The following is a 17,544-nucleotide window of genomic DNA, read 5'->3' as shown; positions in this document are numbered from 1 at the left end:
AAGACGAATCTCCCAGAATGATTGGGATATATGCATTTAATACCAAATAATTCAAGATTGGAATTGAAATCACGTGTGTATAATCACGTGTGAAAATTATGATGTCTGCAGGCACATAGGAGAGTAGGTCTAAGTAGGGAGACTGTATAGAGTTGTAGATTGTCCCGAGCATAAGTCCGATACATTGCAAAGTTTTATGTTTAGATAGTTCTGAGGGTTGGCCCAACTTTCATAGCAAAATTCATGACATTGTGTAATTTTGGGTAGTTACGCCCCTGGTCTATTGTGTATGATAATAAAGACACACATCTGATTGATTGAATCAGTAAACTAGTAAAAACCACATTCCCATTGGCAGACAAATGTATTTCTTGTGTAACAACGATGTTCCGTTGTTATCCCCCAAACTGTTTCGGCTCATAAGTGTTTTCGGGCTGCATGCAATACGGCGATTGCTTCTCCCACGCGTTTGGTGCCATAAACCTACATAATGTACATAATTACATTAATATTCGTTTATAACGAACTCAAAGGGACTGTTGTTTTCAGTTTTTTTCTAAGCGATTCGGGAATGTTCGTGAATATTCGGAAATTACCAAGAATCGTCATCATTCACTCGGAGGTCAGTTAACGAATTTGTAAGGTATAGTTAATGGTAACACCACTCAGATTACTCGACAAAGGTTCCCATTTGGCATTTCTTCTGTTTGGAGTACATACTCAAGATTATAAATCAAGGTCTGGTGTGACAAATATATCACATGATATGTAATATGTGCATGTAAGTGATGCAAGAGGGTTTGTGTTGTTCTCTATTTGCCTAATTCTCTATTCACCCATTCTCAAAACAACACTTCGTGGTCTGTTGACCACAGATTACGCAGTGATAAACGAGCGTCACCCCTATGATCTGAAACTGGACTCTTCTATTTGAAAGAAGATAAGGAGGTAGACAGACCTAAGAAATGACAATATTTATTGACATTGAAATATATTTAATGTCGTAAGGGGAAGAAATATTAGGAAGACGAATCTCCCAGAATGATTGGGATATATGCATTTAATACCAAATAATTCAAGATTGGAATTGAAATCACGTGTGTATAATCACGTGTGAAAATTATGATGTCTGCAGGCACATAGGAGAGTAGGTCTAAGTAGGGAGACTGTATAGAGTTGTAGATTGTCCCGAGCATAAGTCCGATACATTGCAAAGTTTTATGTTTAGATAGTTCTGAGGGTTGGCCCAACTTTCATAGCAAAATTCATGACATTGTGTAATTTTGGGTAGTTACGCCCCTGGTCTATTGTGTATGATAATAAAGACACACATCTGATTGATTGAATCAGTAAACTAGTAAAAACCACATTCCCATTGGCAGACAAATGTATTTCTTGTGTAACAACGATGTTCCGTTGTTATCCCCCAAACTGTTTCGGCTCATAAGTGTTTTCGGGCTGCATGCAATACGGCGATTGCTTCTCCCACGCGTTTGGTGCCATAAACCTACATAATGTACATAATTACATTAATATTCGTTTATAACGAACTCAAAGGGACTGTTGTTTTCAGTTTTTTTCTAAGCGATTCGGGAATGTTCGTGAATATTCGGAAATTACCAAGAATCGTCATCATTCACTCGGAGGTCAGTTAACGAATTTGTAAGGTATAGTTAATGGTAACACCACTCAGATTACTCGACAAAGGTTCCCATTTGGCATTTCTTCTGTTTGGAGTACATACTCAAGATTATAAATCAAGGTCTGGTGTGACAAATATATCACATGATATGTAATATGTGCATGTAAGTGATGCAAGAGGGTTTGTGTTGTTCTCTATTTGCCTAATTCTCTATTCACCCATTCTCAAAACAACACTTCGTGGTCTGTTGACCACAGATTACGCAGTGATAAACGAGCGTCACCCCTATGATCTGAAACTGGACTCTTCTATTTGAAAGAAGATAAGGAGGTTGACAGACCTAAGAAATGACAATATTTATTGACATTGAAATATATTTAATGTCGTAAGGGGAAGAAATATTAGGAAGACGAATCTCCCAGAATGATTGGGATATATGCATTTAATACCAAATAATTCAAGATTGGAATTGAAATCACGTGTGTATAATCATTTTAATGATTTTGGCGGCCATCTTGAAATTGGCGGCCATTTTGAAAATGCTAGAGTGCATGATATCATTATATTTAGATTCCTTGTGAGATGAGCTTCCATTTGATATATCACATGACATAATTATTGACAAAATGTCTGTGTGTATAATCATTTAATGATTTTGGAGGCCATCTTGAAACTGGCGGCCATTTTGAAAATGCCTCAAGGTAGAATTTGCAGAACTTTGTATTTTGCATATGGCAATGATGTTCTGAAGCTTTCCTGAAAAATTCAGCTTTCTACTATTTTTTTCCCCAATGTCTATGTCTAATGCTCCTGGCCTATAGCCCTAATCAGGTGATTTCATTATTAGAGTAGGGGTGCACCTTTCCATCGTAATTAGTCAGCTTTGTTTTTGTTAGCGAGTGGAGACGTAGGCGATAAGAGACCAAACAGAGGGTTTATCAGGAGAGTTACAAAAACAAACATCGATCAAAGGATTAACCCATAACACACTGATTGATTAACTACTTTTATCTTCCACAGCGGATTTGTCAAAAGACAGTGTTTTTGTGTGTATATTTACTAATCATCCTTTCATGATGTGCGAGTGTAAAAACAACATCATTTCTTCAAGGAATTAACGGCCATTACGGTGACTGGTTGCTCATTATTGGCTAACTCAATTACTTTGAATGGTGGACATATCATAAAATTAATTGCCAGATGTGCGATCTTGGGTGACCAATCTGAAAAACCTGAAACGATGTATGACTTTTGCGCACATCAGACTGCTGAAAGACACATTTACAGCAGGTTTATTTACCACCTGCAGTTGAATGGCATCTCGTTATGTGGATATTGATGGGTACATTCCTGAACAAGATACATACTTGATGATTCCGGATACGTTTTTTCTGTTTCAAATTTAATATTTGCATTTTGTTTTAATTTATTTGTTGTAGCATTCAGCAGTATCTGTATTACAGACAATATTCACTATGGCGTGTGTGTCAGTGACACATTTTTGTATATTTTAACAGGTTGTATATTGATTAGAATTCATGTAAATAAATTCTCCAAAATTCACTGCATAGTTTTAGTTATATTACTGCCTTAACTATCGCTCACAGCCACTTCACTGAGCAAGCTAACCGCATGTTCACCACACAATACAATTACATAAGCCCTCCCCACTTAGGTCCTCATTGCTGAGTATTCTTTGTATGTATTCGTATTAGCATGTCTGTACATATTAGTATCACTATTTCCTCTACAGACAATCATTTGATAGAGACAACAGCGTCCCCAGGTGTGAAATAAACCTAGATCCACACACCTGGTAGGTTTATTTATTGTTTATATACCAGTATGATATAACTCAAATGGGAGACGTTTTGTACAAAGTAATTGGTTACTGAAGCAACTATTTTATAACGTTACAGCATATGTATGAATAATATGTGTATATCTGTCTAAATACCATGTGTATATTGCTGCATCTATTTTATTGTAACCTGATTGTTTCATGGTTATTGTTTTCACCTGTACTCATCACAAATAAACCGTCGGCCATTGAGGAACAACAAAAAGTAGTTTCTGTTGTCTGTGCATGACTGTCACAGCCCTGCTACACGTGTGTAAAATGTGATTCACTTTGGCAATGTATACTATGTTTAGATGTTACAGTCATGCTAAATATTCACGATAACTATAAGCAAATGGTATGTTTTTATTACCTTTCAAAATGCATAAAAATATGATGATAAACTAATTAAGGTTATAAGACAAATATAAAGACGTACACTGACTTCGTTATTTTTCAGTCCTAACTGTTTTTACCACTGGCAGATGATTAAACTTTGTTTCAGTTGTCAAAATAATGAAGTGAAATCTTTATTCATCAGTCTGTACTTAAAAGGTCACATGCAACCACAAACTTAAACATTAAACACATCTATCAAAATGCACTGGTGATTGTGAAAAAAACAAATAGACAAAATGCTAAGCGTATAATCGCAAATCAAAAGTGTAAATTTTGGTACCTTTGTTTACCTCGAAACGATACCGAACTCAGTCAGGGCCGGTAAGTGTGCACTCGTGTGTAACGACGCTTTGTCACTGGCCGCTGGTTCATTTGCCGATACTAGGCGTTTGCTATTATCTAAATCTTATCCATTGCCTATTTACATAAATATGCACTAATGCTAAACCAAATAACATAATAACAATAATAACAAACGTTGAGTATACAACTCTTTCTTTCTTAAAATACTGACATTGGAAAAGGTAATGAATTTCATCGCCGACGTGTGGCGTATCACACAGTTCACACAATCTGTTTTCAAAAGGAATATTTGACCATCTACCAGTTTCCACAGGCAAATGATAATTACCTGTACGGAGATTAATAAGAGGGCGGGACAATTTTGATGAAAGAAATAAATATTCCTCCAAACCGAACGTAGGTTTTATACAACAGTACAGGTAACCTTTATGCGGAGTTGACCGGTCAGCCTGCTATTTCTGTATAAACTGATCAGACAATCTTTTGAAAACTGTGGAAGTTAGCCACTGATGTTCCAAATTGTAGGGACTAAACCACACATACGACAAACCACAATCATCTAGAACTGATTTAACATATAAAATCCAAGGTGATAAAAACATATTGTGGGAAAATTTATAGATAATAGTATCGTAGATAATTGCCGTCAACTTATTCTTATTTGCGTTTGTGGCAACTTTGAACCAGTATGATACCATGCGTTTTTTAATATATACAGAAATAGGCAACCGTCCTGTTTCACTATAGAGCATATAACATGGGGTGCTTCTCCGTAGTTTCAGGATAATTTTTAGAAATAATCGAGGTACATTTTTTTTCAAAATATCGGCTTTTTTGTAACCTCATACTTCTCAACTATACAACATTACTGGTAAAACCATGCTATCGAAGCATTTGAACATACAATCTGTGGGTAAATGGGATTTCTTGACTTTGATAATAAAGCGAACATTTCTTTTTAAGGTCGGTCATGTAATGTTTTAACAGCAGAGTTAAATTTGCCGTTTCTGTGAAATTTAACACCTAAGTATACAGTCATCCACATAGTCATCAAGCTGCTTATCATCTAGTGTAAAACAATGCTCGGTCTTTTTGGCTGGTTCAGTTCCAAAAATAATAACCTGTGTTTTTAAAATATTTACTGTCAATTTCCATTGCGTACAGTAATTATGAAAAACATTTAAGCCCCGGGATGCCGAGTTTTTTTTCAGGCGCACATTTTCGTAACGTTTGAAAAGTGAGCGTTGTGCGAGAATTGCGCTCGCGTGGTGCTGGATCTGTGTACGGTTATAAAATTGCACCCAAATGTGGAATATTTGATTTCCTATCCGTTGGTATAAATATAACTGCGACTACCTCAGGGGTCTGAGAAATAGACACTGCTAAATGTTGTGCAAAACTTTTGTGTGCGTTGAAAAACAGTAAATTTCTCCTTTTTTTATCGTGCACCGATAAAAGCACTCTGCTATGATTTCTTTCATTTGTCATCTTTACGTAAAGTGTGAGCGAAGAAAATATAGCTTGATATCTGAACGACATATGTGTATATGAAATGGATTTATGTGCTAATGCATAACGTCATACGCACAAAGTAAAAAATGACCCTCAATAAATGTAAAAAATCGATTTTCTCCTATGACGTCAAGCGTCGACAGAGAGGTCATGCACGTATGAAGATAAGGGGGCATAAGTCAGCTATGGTTTACATTAGGTCAATGTAACTCCGATCACATGGAGAGAATTTGCTGTGGGTACGGACAGTATATTTCCCTTATGTTTTGTTCACAGTGAACCAAACTATTCCAGAACACAGTTCCCCAATGTGAGAGGATACCTTTTGGTACTTTCACAATTTGTAAGAAAAGGTGCCAGTGTACTACATGAAAAAGCAGGTAATAACGATTTGGATGTCCCTATCCGATACAAGTTTTAGTTCTTAGATTCCCATATTCTCTTGTTTGTGTAGATGTATTTTTATTAATTTTGCATCATTATTAACGGAGTAACAGCCACATTTTCAAATGTAATGAAATAACTGAAAATAATGCGACATTTTACTTGACATCACGACACGTTTTGTGCATTTTGTGACGTTGGAAAAAGACGACTCTGGTTGCTGAGTAGTATATATCTAACCTAATTTCCATTCAATGTGTAAAAGATCTCGGCTTCTGTGTCAGAATCCAACACCTTTTAGCCAAAATATAAAATGAATGGTTTTATCACTGAAATAGGGTCCTGAATATATCAACAATTGCACGGTTTTACTACATATCTTATTATAAGCAACACGCGCACCTGTCTAGCATCAATTTAGCGTAAATCACAATTTCACGACACCTGAATATTCATTGAGTATTTTCATTTAGGAAACAGACTTTTCTTCTTATGATTATGAAATCATTTCACTTCATATGTATGCAATGAAAGGTACAAAGAGATCGCTTTTTCAGTACAGAACTATTAGAATATTGACGTAAGGCTTGTCCAAATTAAGACATGACCTGGTTTATATATTTTTAACAATTTTCGTGTAAATATTGTTTGAGTTAGATATTCTGCCATCAGATATATTTTATTCGAATTTGAATTGACTTTATGGTCGAAAAAAATGATAATGAATCATGAAACGTTTTTGACAAACTCGCACCTGGTCAATCAATATTCATAATTGTTTTGTCTATAAAAACGACACAAACCAATACAGTGAACAAGACAATTCCTTTTTAAATACATGTAGTAGTATGTGTGCCCCTACATTTCATACAACGTACAAATCATTTTCATTAATATTATCAGTTTTACTTGGAATTAAATCGCTGTCTATTAACCTGTTCATATGAAACTGCAATATTTGTCCCAACGTATTGAATATTGTACATCACGGGAACTAAAGCACATGTTGCAGTAATGGCTACGTGTGATCTTCCAACACTTGTGTAGAGGCTTAAAATGTGGTATAGTACACTTACTGAGTCAGTTTCCCACGTAAATATTATTCAAACAATCAAAAGCTTTCAAAGAATAAAAACGCATACCTTAAATCCACATATGATACGGTGTTGAACATGGACAAACTGAAATCAGTTTCATAAAAAAATATCGGAACGAAATATACATCACAATACAAAAAGTGCAATCGGAATGCTATGGGCATTGTGTTTACTCTTCTTCAACCGACCTTCACCTCAAAGAAATTGCCTAATATGTGCAACAATGTTGACGTGTGACATCACTACCGATGACCGATTTCTTTCAAAATGGCGGCTTCGCTGACAAGAGTACACAGGATTTTGCGAGGACGTTTTCCTTGATTCAGGGATCTTTTGTACATAAATGTGAGATGTAAGTAATCAGAATTATTCTGAGTATCTGTGTATTGTTATATGTTTTTATCGTTTACACTGTAAATGACGGAAGAAGCCAGAAATGCCGACAAGTACCGTTGTCGTTCTGCGTGATTTTGCGTCAGTCATGGCGTCGCGCTGCACTAAAGTTTGACAGTTTCTTATGAATTACCAAATTATTTCATTGTATCTATTTTTAATTTTTTTTTAATTTAAACTTTTGCTACGACACTCTTCCCCAGAATATACTAAGCGTATTGAGCCATTGTAAGCAATGATTAGACGCCTGGATGTTGGAATATTACCGAAAATGCTACGCAGTGTAAAATTGGATTTTTTTCTTTGTTACATTTCAAACAAGCGCTGTCTTTCGAGCACAGCGTTCGTTTTCATACCAATTATCTTTCGTTTCGTTTCGCCTAGACAGTTGGTATTGGTGACAAAGACCATTTGTAATTTGATTCTAAGATAAGTGGGGAATTCAATGATGCATTTGTCGCAGCTGACTATGAAATATACACTCATGTGCCATAATAGAGTTCACAAAATGGTTGCTGTATTGCGTCATGGAGTATACCTCTTGATTCAAAATAAGATTTCTTAACTCATAGGCAAAAGTGGGGGATCAAATTTCACAGGGTGCATGTCTTGGTGTTCACCTGTCAGGAAATGTAAACAAAGGGGAATAACTCTCACTGTCACAGGAAGTCGTCTGCTCAGAACAAGATGGGGGCCAGAGGCAAATGTTTGACAGAGTATCAGAAAGAATTGATATTAAGACTATCCAAAGAAGGAAAAAGTGGCTGCAAAATAGGACAGATAACAGGGATAAACAGGTTCACCATCTGTAAATATTTGAGGAAAGTGAGACAAGGAGAAGATAAGGAAAATCCTAAAAGAAGAGGAAGGAAGAGAAAGTCAACAGAAAGGCATGTGCGCTCACTGATGAGGATTGTGAAAATTAACAGAAGGAAATCTTTAAGTGACATTTCAGCAATTTTTAATGAAAATGCCACTGTTCAGCTATCCAAGAAAACAATACAGCGTCGTTTACATGAAAATGGATATTTTAGGAGGGTTGTAAAGAAGAAAACAACAGTGTCTGCAGTAAACAGGTTTAAAAGACGAGCTTTTGCACGTTCTCATCTGCACTGGAAAGTGAATCAAGACTGGTGGAAAGTAATTTTTTCAGATGAAACACAAGTCATTATAGGTAAGGACCGAAAGGTTTTTGTCTGGCGCACTAATCAGGAAAAATGGAAACCTAGGTGTCTTGGAATCTACAATGACAGGAAACCCCCTCAGATTAGTGTGATGTTTTGGGGGTGCATTTGTTTTGACGGTGTAGGGACACTGGTGCCAGTTGATGGTCACATAAACTCTACAAAATATATAGAAATATTAGACAGTAATCTTTGGCCAGTTATTGCAAAAGTACCACAAGAGAGAGGTTATATTTTTCAAGAGGACAATTGCCCAGTCCATGTGTCAAAGCAGACAACAAATTGGAAGCAGGGAAATGGTATCAATACCATGAGTTGGCCACCACAATCACCAGACTGTAATATTATAGAAAACGTTTGGAGAACAATCAAAGTCAAACGTCAGAAAGACAAAGCAAGATTTAATTGACTGTGTGTTGAACATTTGGACCTCCCTGACACCAGCCTACATACAGTCACTGTATAACAGTCTACCAAAGAGAATGAGGCATGTTATGCAAGCTAATGGATGCATTACTAAATACTGAGACAATATAAGGTAAGCCAGTTTGTATTTTTTTCACAAAAAATGATTCAAAATGTTGTGCAAGATACAGGTTAGAAATGGTGTGGCGGCCATCTTGTGAACTTTATTTTGGCACCTGAGTGTACGTGATGCTATAGGCGTCTCAATACAGGCATTCTCGAAACGTGATTTTGTAAACACTAACCAATATGCCGGAAAGCGCACTTCGGCGTTCGTGTAAGTGTGTTTTCAAAAACATCCCAACCGATTCTGGATTCATCGGCGACGTTTCAGAATTATCATTACTGGTTACATCAAAACTTGATATCAGTGATCATTAATATGCTGTTTTTGAAATTCAATACTCCCAGTAATTATCCGATTTTCACATTTCAAAACATACTGCAAATAACGCTGTGAATCTCGATTTAGTACAGTTTGCAAAATGACGACATTTACGATGAAACCTATTTTGAAAGGCAATTTTGAGCACTTTAGCTTGGTCTGAGGTAATAGTGGATGGTATCAAGAAACAGGGAATTTTCCGCAGAATCCAAAACTGTGAGGTGCTTATATATGCGTGGTATATTTAGAATGTTATTGGATTTCAAAGTGAGGGATGTAGAGGAGGGACATATATGTCCCTGTGGCATCCAGGGGGTTAAGCAATGCTGTAAATTTAAGCAGGGCTGTCGGGTAACAAAGCTGTATCATCGGCATATAGGATCAATAACATCTTAATAACACCAATAGTTGTTTCAATTGTGACTCCTTCAGATCGGGAAGAAAGCATATGTGTTTCGACATCATTTGAAAATATAGAAAACAAAAGAAGTGACAGATTTTCCCCCTTACGGAAACCTTTTCCACAGCGAAAATACCCGGAAATGTCATTATTGTATTTAATACATGATTTAATATTATCGTACATATGAAATATTATCCTGAAAAACCTTCCATTAATACCATAGGACGGGAGCTTTTGCCACAGACCTATCCTCCAAACGTTGTCGAATGCCTTTTGGAAGTCGATGAAGACACTAAGTTGCTTAGGACAAAAATATGGTCGACTTTCGAGTAACCCTTTCGGAACCCAGCCTGTATTTCAGAAAGAATGCTATTTCCTTCAACATACTTAGTAGCGAGTTAGTGAGTTCGGTTTTACCCCGCTTTTAGCAATATTCCAGCAATATCACGGCGGCGGACACCAGAAAATGGGGCTCACACATTGTACCCATGTTGGGAATCGAACCCGGGTCTTCGGCGTGACGAGCGAACGCTTTAACCACTAGGCTACCCCACCGCCCCACATACTCAGTAAGCCTTGCATTAAGGACAGAGGTGAACAACTTTCCAAGGCAAGACAATAAAGGAAATTGGTCGATAATTTTCTGGGTTATCACATTCGCTTTTCTTTTTGTAAATGGGCTAAATAATGCCGGTTAACCCGGTTTCCGAGATGTATCCACTTTCTAAGACCAGGTTAAATAACTCATAATAAATAGGAAGGAAGATGTCCTTTGTGGTAATAATATGTTCATTTTCTATTTGGTCAACACTTACAGCTTTCTTATTCTTCAGATTATTAATAGCCAAAGGAAGTTCGTCTGTAGAAAAATCTCCGTAGAGTTCTTCGTTTGATTCTGTAAGGTCGTCAATATCAAGTGATGTCTTATCGTCGTCGCTTTCGTTGCTTATATTTAGTGACCGAAAATAGTCATAAAGTTTTTCTAGAGAGATATTTTCATCTTTAGAAGGTTGAGATTTTAAATAATTCCAAAGCGCAGTCGGATCATTCTTAGCCATAAGTCCAACTTCTCTGTGTGTCTTCTTTATATACAGGTTGTATAGTGTTTGTCTACAGTTTTCTTGTATATACGATTCTGTGTTCTCATGTTCCGTCTGTCTTCATGTCCAGGACGTTGCGAACTTTGCGGAGGACATGCGACTCGACAAGTGTTTTCAGAGTTACCTAACCTGTTCCTTCATTCCGCTGAACCGGAAGCTGGCAGGGGTAATGGAGGCAAAGAACGCTCTGTGAGAGCACCAGCGGCGCTTAAAACGTTGATTAAAATATATTTCACGTGAGTAATTGTTAAATATGAGGTTGGAAATCTGAGAGCACAACCCTGTGAGTAAATGTGTGTCTATATTTGATGGTGGCGATATTTTATTTTGACATGAAAAATATTTTTCGGACCGAAGCGAGGGAAGTTTGTTGCCAACCTTTGCTCGCTTCGCTCGCATATACGAAGACTGGTCAGTTTCGTTCTGCTGCGCAACCCATTTTGCGCTACACTTTGCCTGTGCTTGAAGGTCCTAATCTGTGGGATTTTTTTATACTAATATCTGGCATATCTAACTTTGATAAGATATCTGCCACTTTATCACAAGTGTTTTCTGGACTAGTGTCAGTGTTAAGTTGCTCCGGGACATCCATAATGAGCACCCATTACTCCCAACATATAGAACCGTATTTAAGCAGCCTCCCACTGAAACAATGCGTATGGTAAACAAAACTGCAACCATGCAATCACAGTTTACCGACTGAAACCCACAGATGGTATAACAGAGATACAAAATATAGACTATCACAATTTGTAACGGGAGACAGTGTTTTCGTAGGCTGAACCAGTTCGTAGATGCAGTGAATTCGTAACTCCGACTGTTTCGTAGACGTCAATATATACTTGAATGATATCATTTTGCAAGTATATGAATTTTGATAATTCACTTGGCTTGTGTATAACGAAATTGGTTTGCTTTGTTTTCAGTGATACGAAACTTAAGACAACTGAGGACACAAAACGTGTGATTGAAGGAACGAATATTTTCCCGTATCTCGTATTTATATATATGTATTTGGATTTATTATATAAAATTGTTTTGACAATAATCATGTGATAATGGCTTATGTTGTTCTTTTGTTTCGGGATACGAAAATACTGTCACTTTGTATTCAGTGGAGTAATAAAAGTGAAGCATCGTAAAATATGAATGACTACTGTGTCATGGCAGGAAAGAGAATGAGTGAGTGAGTTGAGTTTTACGCCGCACTCAGCAATATTCCGGCTATATGGCGGCGGTCTGTGAATAATCGAGTCTGGACCAGACAATCCAGTAATCAACAACATGGACATCGATCTGCGCAATTGGGGCATGTGTCAACCAGGTCATCGAGCTCGACCTCCCGATTCTGTTAGTCGCCTCTTACAAGCATAGTCGCCTTTTGTAGTAAGCCTGAGTTGCTGAAGGCCTATTCTAACCTTGACCTTCAAGGGTCTCATGGCAAGAGAGATAATTTAATATATATATGAACAATAAAAATAATAAGCAGCAGACTTTAATAATGTACTGCCAACACATATTTACTGATAAATTATTCACTGTTCAATAATGAAAAGTGCACAGAACAATCCAACAGATATCACAACATAGCATATTTTTTTCATTCTGTAACCATTAATCCATTCAGTTTTGAAACTTCTCTCAGAAGCTGTGAGACAGTGAGATTGGAGGCCTGGAAATCATCCCACAGTTTGAAAGATTTCTCAGTTTTTATCCGCTGACTAGCGTGCTGCCTTCTTTCCAGATGCCCGTCCGTTACCAGTCTAATCTGGAGGGGTAGAAGGTCAGCTTATCTGTAGGAGGGAGACCAGTCTGTAAAAGAGCAAATGTCGCCATCTTGATTGCTGGTTCAGGTGCTTGTGCCAGCGTTCCCAGTCGTTGTTCAGATTGCATTGCCAAAAACTCCAATTTGTTACTGTCCAAACGCTACTTTCAATCCACGTTGATACAAAGTACTCTAACAATTCAATTCAATTCAACACCACCGACGGTGATACATGAGAATACAAGTTCATATAAATATATATATATATATATATAACAAGATGACAGATAAAGAGCAAAAAATAGAAGAGCAAAAAGTTAAGGTATCTTTGTAGACTTAAATATTACATTAACATTAATGTACACAGCAAGATTTTTAAGATTGCGCGGGTTTTTTTAGAGGAGAACAGTTCGACAACTTTCCACAGGGATACAGAATTCATGTACGAAGCATCGCACTTGAACAGATAATGAAAGACATCTCCCACTGCCTGAGAATTACATAAAGAGCACAGACGATATTCCCTAGGAACATGTACCCAACGACCAATTTCTATAGGGAGGTGATGATAACTCGTTCTGAATCTTAAAATCGGGAATTAGATATGTCTTGGCAGAAAGACATATCTCTCAAATTCTATATTATTTTTTAGAATACGATAAAAAGACGATTTTGAACTCTTTATCATGGAGGTATGCCACTTCTGTAAAAATTGGTCTTTGAGGTTCTGTTCAATCTTAAAAAAGAGAAACTTAGTTATACGGAGAAATGGATTATCAAATATTTCGGGTAAACCACAGTCATCAAGTGTCTGTCTTACAAACTCAATCCAGGGAAATAAACTGATTTCAGAACGGGCTTTTAGCATAATAGAATATATGTTGTATGATAGTTTAGCCTGGCGGTTGTTTGTTACCATTTTGTGCAAAAAACTTAAAAGTCTTTTGTTTAGCTTAATATACAACGGGTATCGACCAAATTCTGTGTATATCATACAATCTGGAGTTGAATTTCGAAGACCTGCAGAAAGCTTCACACATTTTATATGTATTCTTTCAATTAAGTAGGTGTTTTCGAACCCCCAAACTTCACATCCATATAACAAAATCGGTTCAGTCATTACATTGAAAGCTGAAAGTCAAGTGGGTGCAGTCAAGTGGTAAGTTTATATTGCGTGATTTTTTTTCAAAAGAGAAAACATAGTCTTCGTACCCGCAGATGCAAGTGCCTTAATTGCCTGAATAAATCTTCGATTACGATCAAGGGAAATACCAATTTAAAAATAGGAGTCTACTACCTCAAGAGGCACCTCACCATAGTAAAGCTTTAACTTAGGTGACTTTGCAGGACCACTACCAAAAACAACGACTTTAGTTTTGGATAAATTGACAGATAGCTTCCATTCATTACAGTAACAATAAAATGCATTGAGAGATTTTTGAAGATCATAAGGATCATCGCTGAACAGGACGGTATCATCAGTGTACAATAGTAGTTGAAGCCAAAGAGTTACAAAGAAATCTGAAACGTACTGCAATTTTACACCCTGACACCCACTATTTACTAAATATGATTCAAGATCATTTATGAAAAAAGGCGAACAACAAAGGGGAGAGATTCTCTCCTTGTCTCACGCCAGAGTTACTTGGGAGAAAGTACGAGATCCTGTTGTTGAGGAGTATGGTTGATTTAATATCTTTGTACATGTTTTAATAAGTACAAGGAACCTGCCTGAAACTCCGTTATTATGCACTTTATACCATAAACCAGCTCTCCAAACAGAATCAAATGCTTTAGTAAAGTCAATAAACACACAATATAGTTTTTGTTTGGCATTTTTGAGAAGGCTGAATAATAATGACATTACGAAGATATTATCCATGGTTGAAAAATCTTTCAGAAAACCGGCTTGAGCGGGTATTATATTTTCAGATTCCACAAATTTTGTTAGCTTTGCATTTAAAATTACTCGTGAGCAGCTTGCTGAAGCAACTGAGAATAGTAATAGGTCGGTATGCGCTAGGGTCTAAGTTATCACCTTTTTTCTTGTACAAAGGTTTGATCATTCCTATAAGCCAATCCTCTGGTATAAATCCAGATGACAGTATTAAGTTAAATAGTTTAGTTAGTATAGGAAGTATTACCTCAAGAGCATATTTAAAAAGCTCGCTTTCTATAAAATCAATTCCTGGAGCTTTATTTCGTTTGAGATGTTTAACTGATGAGATGATTTCATCACGGGTGATAACTGAATTGAGAATATCTGACTCAATAGGGTTTGGGCTCACAAAGTCTTGTGATGTGTTATGTACATTCCGATTATTTAATTCTTTGAAGAATTGAAAAAAAGGTGTCCAGATCAGGTTGTTTTACTTGTTTACTATTCCCACCATCATTCAAAGTTTTCCAGTAATCCTTTGGAGCATACATTTTATTGTGACGTAACATAGTCCTTGTCATTGATTTATATTGTTTAATATGTTTATCCAGGTTTTTTGTACGATTTGCACATAAGTTTATATTTGTTTTTATTTAACAAGGACCTATTTTTCTTTAAAATGCGTTTTGTTTTATAAAGCAATTTCGCATGATTGTACATTCCCTGTTAAACCATGGTTTATGTTTCTTATTATGTTTAACTTTACTTGAGACATGAGCATTATTACGTTTTACACCGGAAGTGGACCGAGCAGCATCAAGGAGTACATTAGAGATATCAGTAACGATGTTACTCACAAACTGTTTGTCGACGATTTCACTGGACATGTTTTGGAGCCGATCGTGTATGATGTCAAGCTTCTTCACATCAATATTGTCCTGAAGCTGGGCAGCAAGTTTATCATCAAAACGATTAGGTTGATTTGCCTGAATGTGAGTACCACTATTATTACTAACAGACTGCTCGGCTACTGGACAGCTCAGTGCTTGAATAGAAAAGGTTACAGGGCAGTGTACATCAGAGTAAAACGGTTAAAACTCTCCAATATTAAAATTTGATATAATATTCTTAGTACTGGTGGAGAGGCAATCAGATAGTCAATGATAGTTTTATCTTTACATGTGAGCTTGCCCTCCACATTATCCCATTGTATTCGACCATTACAAATAAACATGTTCAGGCATTTACACATTAGAAGTAATTTATATCCATGGCTGTTTATTCTACTAAGGTAGAAGTGGCAAATTTAAAGATGCTATAACACTTTCAGGATCAAAATCATTTCCAATATCTGACAAGTCAATGTCTACAGCATCAGTGATATGTTTACCAATACAACAATAGTCACACGATATGTTAGTCTTCACATTGAAATCTCCTACCAAACAGACACTTTCGGAGAGGGTTTGGAAGTGTAATACTGATTGTTCAATTTCATCGTCATTAAAATATTTCGATCCTTCTGGTGGAAGATACACAAAACCAATATACATGGAATCTTCACTAGGAATAAGAACACTGGATAGTTCTATCCAGAGTACATATTCGTTACTAAGATCTTTAAGCACTGTTACCAGTTCACTGAATTCGTTTTTAACAGCTACTCCAATAATATCCCATTTTCTATTGGACTTCGATTTATGATGAATGTATAATGAGTAACCGGCGATTTCTAACTCATGAAATGTATCGGGTTTTGTCTCTTGAAAACCTGCAACGTCATACAAAGTTGCCAAGTTACTGAATTCTGGATATTCTAGTCTGTCTCAAGCCACACACATTTACACTTAGGAATTTAATACTTGAAGATTTACTGCGCACTATATCGGTTGAGTCTACATGAACGTTGTTAGTAACATCACTTCTGTCGTCAACATCACATGCTGTATTCGGAATGCAAAACGTAGAATATGGGGAAACAATCTCGGCATTAGTTACATTAGGAACAGTAATATTATCTACATGTATACAGCTGGAAGAATCAAGTTCGTCCAGACGTTCAACAAAGTAAGCCGACCCTGAGCAGTGCCTATTGTGAAGACGGTCAACCGGTGGTCAAGTTCATGAGACAATTAACAGCTTGTTATCGTGTGCTGATTATCACCATTCATCAACAGTGATGGACAGGATGACACTAGCTGCTATGTGACCCCAGTTAACAAAACAAACATTTCCTCCAGGGTATAGCAAACCAAATTACGGACCACTTCAGATGCAAAATCAATTGCCTATATAACAAAAAATAGCGAGCACAATTCAACAAGATCAGTCGTCTGCAAGTGACAGGTAATGTATGAAACAGGAAGCCACGTGATCAAAACACTCTCTTGCAGTGCGGAGGGAAAAGTATGGCTCACCGTCGAAAACACATACAAAAATACCCGGATGTGACAAGCGACTGCAGTTTCGCCGATACGATGTAAAAACGCTATTTTTGTTGGAAACACATGAGGATAAGGATAAAAAATACGTTTTGTCTTATACCGTCGAAAACCCCTAACACTGGGATATTGTTTTTGCCTTACACACATTATTGATGGTATAACTAGTGATTAATTTGAGTGACAGTTTGTAAGTTAATGTTTTGGGAGGGGAGTACGGGCGGAACTTACAATATCAAATGAGAGTAGTTCAAGTTACCTGGGATGATTTAGGTGTAGGTGAAAGACACACATCTGAGCCTTGAATTTCGCAGATCTCGCAAAGCCTCGCGGTAATGATCGCGTTGTCTCG

The 17,544-nt window shown here is 36.8% G+C and overlaps 1 protein-coding gene across 1 annotated transcript in view; it reads right to left on the bottom strand.

Moving 5' to 3' along the window:
• Window positions 1–17,535, bottom strand: part of LOC137273704 (RNA-binding protein Ro60-like) — a 93,973-nt gene extending 76,438 nt beyond the window's left edge. Inside the window, exon 1 of the mRNA XM_067806505.1 lies at window positions 17,452–17,535. The gene's annotated coding sequence lies outside the window, so the exon portion shown is untranslated. The remainder of the gene's footprint in view (window positions 1–17,451) is intronic.
• Window positions 17,536–17,544: the final 9 nt, after the last annotated feature.

This window comes from Haliotis asinina, chromosome 2, assembly GCF_037392515.1.
Source record: "Haliotis asinina isolate JCU_RB_2024 chromosome 2, JCU_Hal_asi_v2, whole genome shotgun sequence".
Classification (NCBI taxonomy): domain Eukaryota; kingdom Metazoa; phylum Mollusca; class Gastropoda; order Lepetellida; family Haliotidae; genus Haliotis; species Haliotis asinina.
Note: the sequence above shows the minus strand (reverse complement) of the source record. Positions and strands in the feature narration are given on the sequence as shown.